Raw genomic sequence first — 6,873 nt, forward strand, 5'->3', positions numbered from 1 at the left:
ATCGCCGCCTGGGGGCGACCTGGTTCCCAGCCGAAGGCCCTGGGTCGGCCCCAGGCAGCTGTTTTTAATGTTTTAACCTAAAATTTGGCGAACTGGACAAATATTCGGCGAAACATTTATATTATTCTGGCAAATTGAAATAGTTTTTTACATAAATAAAGTACTTAAAAAACAAAATAGGGCCGCGACTACAGGCCGAAAACACGGCGAGGTCGCCGCCGTTGTCCTCGTCCTTCTTCTCCTCCTTGACGCGGACGCCACTGCTGGACCCCTGCCCGGGGTCGCCCATGCGGACCGGCGGAGGCGACGCGTCGTCGCCGCTGTCATCGTCAAGGATGACGATACCTCCCTCGTCTCGGCCACGGCGGCGAGTACTGCTCCAGGGCGCGGCGCTGGCGCTCCAGCTCCATCCGCGCCCAATCTTCGCGCGCCCACTTCAGGGTCGCCTCGTCGTCGAGTCCTGGCTCGTCGGCGAGCCCTGGCTCCGTCTTCACGACAGCGAGGCCCGGCTCCGTCTTCGGCATGACAAAGCAGGGAGGAGCTGAGGAGGAGGAGGTGTGCCCGCCCTCGTTGATGATGATACCGGCGCTGCGGGTGCACCGGCCGAGCGGCGTCTCCGCGGGTTCGGCCTTGACGCCGAGCAACGCGGACGAGCCGGAGGAGCGGAAGGACGAGCGGGAGGAGGAAGAGGAGGAGCCGGTCCGCCGCGACATCCATTGGATGCCACTCCGGCGGGGACCCAGGGTGGCAGGGTACATCAATGGCGGCTCGTTACCTCCCTAGAGGTGCTGGAGGACGGCGTGAAGAGTCCGGCCGGGGGCATCCCATAACAGGCGGCGGCCGTCGCTGTTCTTCGACCCCCGCACCAACGGCGCCCCGTTGGTGGACGCAAGCCGGTGCGCCTGACAGTGCTGAAAGTACGCCGCCCAGGCCTCGAGGTTGACGGCGGCGTACTGCAGGAGGGCCTGCTGCTCCTCCGTCAGAGACGCCCTCACGTGGGCGACCTCATCGGCGAACTGGTTGGGGCGCACGTCGACGTCGGGCAGCAGGGGGATGGGGATGCCGCCGACGCTGAGCCTCCACCGCCCCGCGGCGCTCATGTCCAGCGGCACCGGCATGTTGGCCTCGAACAGGAGGTACGCCTCCCATTCATGCAGCGAGCGACGGCCGAAGCCATTGGCCACCGCCCCATCACCGGGGAACCTCTCGCCCATTGGCTTGGAAAGCTAAGAGGGGAGGGAGAGGAACGGGGAGAGAGCACAGTGGCGTCGGCGCACGAGGAGAGAGCTCGGCAGCGAAAGATCGGCGACTGTGGGTGGAGTGGTCAGGCGAGGGGGACGCATTTATATAGCGGCCAGGGGTGGGCGACTTATGTACGCATGGCAGGGGGTGTGGCATCGCCGCGCCCGCGCTGCCCGTGAGGAATCAATGGAAGGTTGATCGGCGGGCAGCCTTGGCATTAATTCCCCGTGGGAAACCGAGGCGATGAGGACGACGAGGCGCGTGGGTCACTGACTCAGCAGGCCCACCTTTCTTTCGCGCCAAATTCGATCGCCCCGGCGTGCCCGAGCGTCCTCTAGCGCACCGGGTTCGGCCTCAGTCCGCCGCACCAATTTTTGCCCAACCTGGCGAAAAACAGGCTCCTGGGGCGTGACTGGGCCGATTTTTGCGCGCCGGCGCTAAAAACGCATGGGGGCTGTTGGGGGCGTGGCTAGAGTTGCTCTTATTAAGGCCACCAAACTATTGGTGCAATCGAGTGCTCCGAGAGTTTCGAAGATTGTTGGACAGCAACAGTGAGGGACTAATGTGTTTGCAAGTGCACACAACAAATATAGGCCCCTAGAGTTCAGAGGAGCTTTCTATAAACTCAGAAGACTATTATCTACGAAGCAGAGAAGAATGCTAAGGCAATCGAGGAGATTGCTATTGAAGAGATTGTGTGTCGGAGATGGCCCCAAAAATGTTGCTGAGTCGAAGCAATTGATACGCGGGGCATCCGAGAGAAAATGGCTGCAACAGAGAAGAATGAAGACGAAGTGAATATGTGCATTTTCTTCGTAGTTTCATTTTCTTCCATTGGGTAGCACCACCATACTATTAAGAGGGGTCAATGTTCCAAGCCTTTGGTCTTTATGATGCTTAACCGAAAAATATCCAAGTGAGTTTAGAGAAATCTCTTCGCGCGAAAAGTAATTGCTTGCCAGCCAGAGATGATGTTCTTCTGGGCAGCGAGAGAATTGCTTTAGCAGAGGAGTCGGCTTTACTTGCTCCTCAAGTAAAGTTGAAAGGTGCGTTTGAATGATCGTTGGGAACATGTTGGTTTGACCATTGACTTGGCTCGAGGCCCCAAATAGTCATTTCACCCTCAGGATCGCTCCAGCTATAAATAGCCAGCCCCCGCCTGTTGTTATAGTCGGCTGCTCGGTTTGATTTATCAAGAAGATTGTTTGAGCACCCCTATTAGAAACATTTGAGTAAATCCATCGAGAGGAAAATCGAGAGCCCCAAACCTAGACAGTGGTTTACCATCACAAAGATCTAAGTCAAGAGTTCTGAACCTATTACTTTTAAGTGCTGCTAATTCTTTAGATGGTTAGGTGTTTGTCTGAGTGACCAAGAGTAACTGGTCTTCGAACAAAAAGTCTGTAAAGGTTATGGAGGTCGCCTGAAGTATCTACCGAGACTAAATTGACAATGGATGACTAACTTCGTCCACGAGAATAGGACGAGGAAAGTTTAACTCATGTGTTCAGCCACAAGACCCTCCAACTAGACATATCTATCGAGACTAAATTGACAATGGATGACTAACTTCGTCGAGGAGAATAGGACGGGGAAAGTTTAGCTCATGTGTTCAATCACAAGTCCCTCCAATTAGATGTACCTCTTTTGTAGAAGAGTGAACTGGTAGAATAAATACCTTGTGACCATCGAGCACCACTAGTTCCATCTCACATTTACATTACTTTTGCCAACTTACTTTCAATAATGTTTTCTATCGTGAGTTCTCTATCTAGGTCTTAGTAGTTCATTTCAGATAGATATATGTTTTGTTCTATGTTTTCATTAAGTCTACGGAGAAGATTCCGGTCTTTGATGGGATGGATTACCCTTTCTGGAAAGAGAAGATGATGATTCATATCAAGGCTATCGATGATGATATGTGGCAATATGTACGGCATGGATACGTGATTGAGACACCCGGTTATCTTACATCATAAGTTGCATATGTAACTATATTAGTCTACAGAGGGAGTATTATTTGGTGCACTACTTATTATTTTTTAGACTAGTCTAACTATACTTGCTAGAAAACCTACTTCCATCCCACTAAATACAACTTCCTCTATTCCAAAATAAGTGTTGTTGAATTAGTACAACTTTGTACTAAAGTTGTACTAAATCAGCGACACATATTTTGGATGTAGGAAGTAACCTTTAGTTAAACCAGATGTGCAAATCTCGGAGCGACACATATTTTGGACATAGGAAGTAACCTTTAATTAAAGGTGAGATGTGCGAATCTCGGTCCCTTGAATTGTAGAAAGAGAGGGGCCAAAGAGCATACTAAACCAGCAACACATATTTTGGGACGGAGAAAGTAACCTTTAATTAATTGAGAGATGTGAATCTCTGTCCATCTTCTTCACCATACCGCTACCTAGCTCTAGACAACAAAAAATTCGTGAATTTTGATCGTTCTTGTCTCTTTCTTCACCGTACCGCTACCTGTCTCGAGCTTCCCATCCAACATCTAACCCCTCATGTTTGAGCACAGGCACCTAGGTGGGCAACGAAGAAGGCAACGAACTAAAGGATATCTCGTGCGCCCATCATTGTCTAACAACACTGTGCGCCAGTAGGATACACTAGTATAAAAACATCTAATAGTCCCGGTTTGTAAGGGCCTTTAGTCCCGGTTCATGAACCGGGACTAATGACTCGTTACTAATACATCCACCCATTAGTCCCGGTTCAAACACGAACCGGGACCAATGTGCCTCCATGTGGCCCTGTGCGCCGAGCCTAGTCAGGGGGCCTTTGGTCCCGGTTGGTGGCACCAACCGGGACCAAAAGTCCATGTTTTTTTAGAAAGTGGCTGCTTTAGGGGGTTTGGAGGTTATTTTTAGGTTGTTATTAGCTAGCTAATAGAGAGAAGTGTCCTCTCTTATATCTTCGTCCTTGGTTTACCAACGCTGCTGCTATATATGTTCATTTCACCCGCTGATATAATATAACTCATGCATGCTCGCATCATACATCATCATATATAATAACAAGTTCTACTAATCATGCATCATCATACAACTTCTACTCGTTATTAATAATAAGTCATACGATCATCATCCTCATAGTCATCGAACCTGAACCTACATAATTGTTCTTAGCACATGATCATCAGTATCATGTAGGACATGATCTAAACACCCTTAAGGTAAAATAGCATAAAACAATATAGACCCTGACTCTCCATTATGAAGAATGGCGATCATCCTGTCTCCAATTCTTGCCTTTTGCTGCTTTTTGCTTCCAAGAAGCTCCTTTCGACTGTCCATACATTTTTTTCATTCTTTAATTGTTATGTCTCCACTTCTTTTAGAAACCCGATATGGACAGTTCAGATTCGTAGGAAGACCTGATTGTATGTTCAAAACATGAAGGCTACCGTGCGTATACATCAGATGAGGCACACAATCATTCGAGATTATCTGTTGAAAAACATAGTAATAACTTCATAGTTAGCAATGATGTACTAGTTTTAAAAGTGTGCAAAAAGATGCACGGATGTCGTAATAGTAAAAAATCTTACCAGGATATCTCCATGGTAGTTACCGTAGTTCAACACGTGCACTAGTGGTACGTATTGACCATAATGTTGAGGAGTTTGATTGTAGACATTGTAATTCTCAAGATCAGTACAAAATGCGACCAGATGATTTTTCTCCCGATAAGTTAGTTCGGAGCCTTCGGTGTAGTAGGTTCTGTCTATCATCTTCCGCACTTTCTTTGAAGAATGAAAATAAGCTGTCAATGGAAATAAGTTGACAACTATTTTGAAATAAACAATATAAATTACTTAATAACTATGTTAAGCTCACATGGGGGAAGAATTGGAGGTGTATCCACAAGGACGAAAATCGAAGGTCTCTCTTGCGCGATTGTAGGATCACCAAGATCCATGGTGACAAGCATACCCTCATCAAAACCATACATCTTGCAAAGTGCTTCCCAGTTTTTGCAACCAAAATGGGTTACACTCTGAGCATTGTATAGCTTTACTTGAAAATCCACACCATGATGGGTACTTAGGATAATTTTTTTGGTTTCCATACTTTCATGGTCTTCAAAACCCATCCCTCCAAGACATAGCGTTTGCAAAGCATGGGATAAGCTAGTCGAATTGGAAAAGATGAAAAATACACGTTAAAATAGTTGAAGTCGTGCTTAATTACGAAAAAACTATTGTCATCGTTGCGTACCGTATGAACATCGAAGGTCTCCTCGAGCTTAATGCTGAAGCGCCGATCTTCGTCCAGCACAATGAACCTATCGTACATACCTCGGTCGTCGTGGCACCAGTCGCACTCCCCCGGGCGGTTTTCATCGTCCGAGTACGACATTTCCGGCCTAAGTTCATAATTCAAATATTAAATATATGTACTAAAAACCTAAATTAGATCATTATTATTAATCACGGGTTGACTATCGGTGATGTTAGTAGCTCCTCCTTTCATTCCCGAGTGCATTATTACAACAAATTGTTTAGCACACGGGAATGAAGGAGAAGCTACCCCCACGACTGCGTGGATGATGGAGGGGGCTCCTAGATTTCTGCATGGAGTGCTTTTCAATTTTAGCATTCAAAGTAGGAGTACTTTTCCAATATGAGCATTCAATAAGCAAAACCAAATCGTAAAATAAAGTAGTATTCAAATTAGCATGCATTTAATTATAACCAAAAGTGCATCATCTCTTGTGTCCGTACATCGTCGAATACTCCTCGAATACTATCATACATATAGCATCACTAATTAATACAGCTAGAACCGTAGCGCCCAACGGGTATCGTCGCGGGCGGTGGACACCCAAAGATAAGGAACGATCATAGGATCATAGCTCCAGTGAGATCCCTGAAGAACCTGCCAGGTATTGTCGAACCTGCCCTCCAACGCAACCATGTAGCGACGGACGTGCTCGTCCTCCTCGCTGACACGGTGACGTACCACCTCCGCGGTGTCTGGGAGCCTCGGCACCGTCACTGGCCCACGCGACCGCCACCAAACAAGGATCGGGTCAACAACGGGATGCCTCGTCACCAACCTACGTCCCCCAGAAGGTAGCACCTCCCAATACCAGCCCGGCGGAGCCCAGTCCCGAACATGGCCCTGATCAAGCAGGCCTCCACCGCCGAGTCGACGACGACGAGGATGCGGGATAGGCATCACCGACGTCGATGCGGGAACTACATACTTCTATATATAGTTAAATAAAGTAGTTTTTATTAATTAAATCAACTATCTAGTTCAACTACTAAGCACTTACTATAAATAAATAAAGTAGCACTTACTATAAATAAATAAAGTAGCACTTACTACAAACTACTTCTATATATAGTTAAATAAAGTAGTTTTATTAATTAAATCAGCTATCTAGTTCAACTAGTAAGCACTTAATTACAATAAATAAATAAAGTAGTACTTACTAAAAATAAACTAGTATTTTTCTAACTTACTAATATTTTTCTAACTAATTATATTACCAAAAAGTTCTAAATAAAATAGTAATTATGTTTTCTAACTAGCTAGTTCAATTATAGTACTTACTAACACAATCTAAATATCACCAAAAAAATCTATTAACAATAATATCACC

The sequence above is a fragment of the Triticum dicoccoides genome, chromosome 2B (genome assembly GCF_002162155.2).
Source record: "Triticum dicoccoides isolate Atlit2015 ecotype Zavitan chromosome 2B, WEW_v2.0, whole genome shotgun sequence".
NCBI lineage: Eukaryota > Viridiplantae > Streptophyta > Magnoliopsida > Poales > Poaceae > Triticum > Triticum dicoccoides.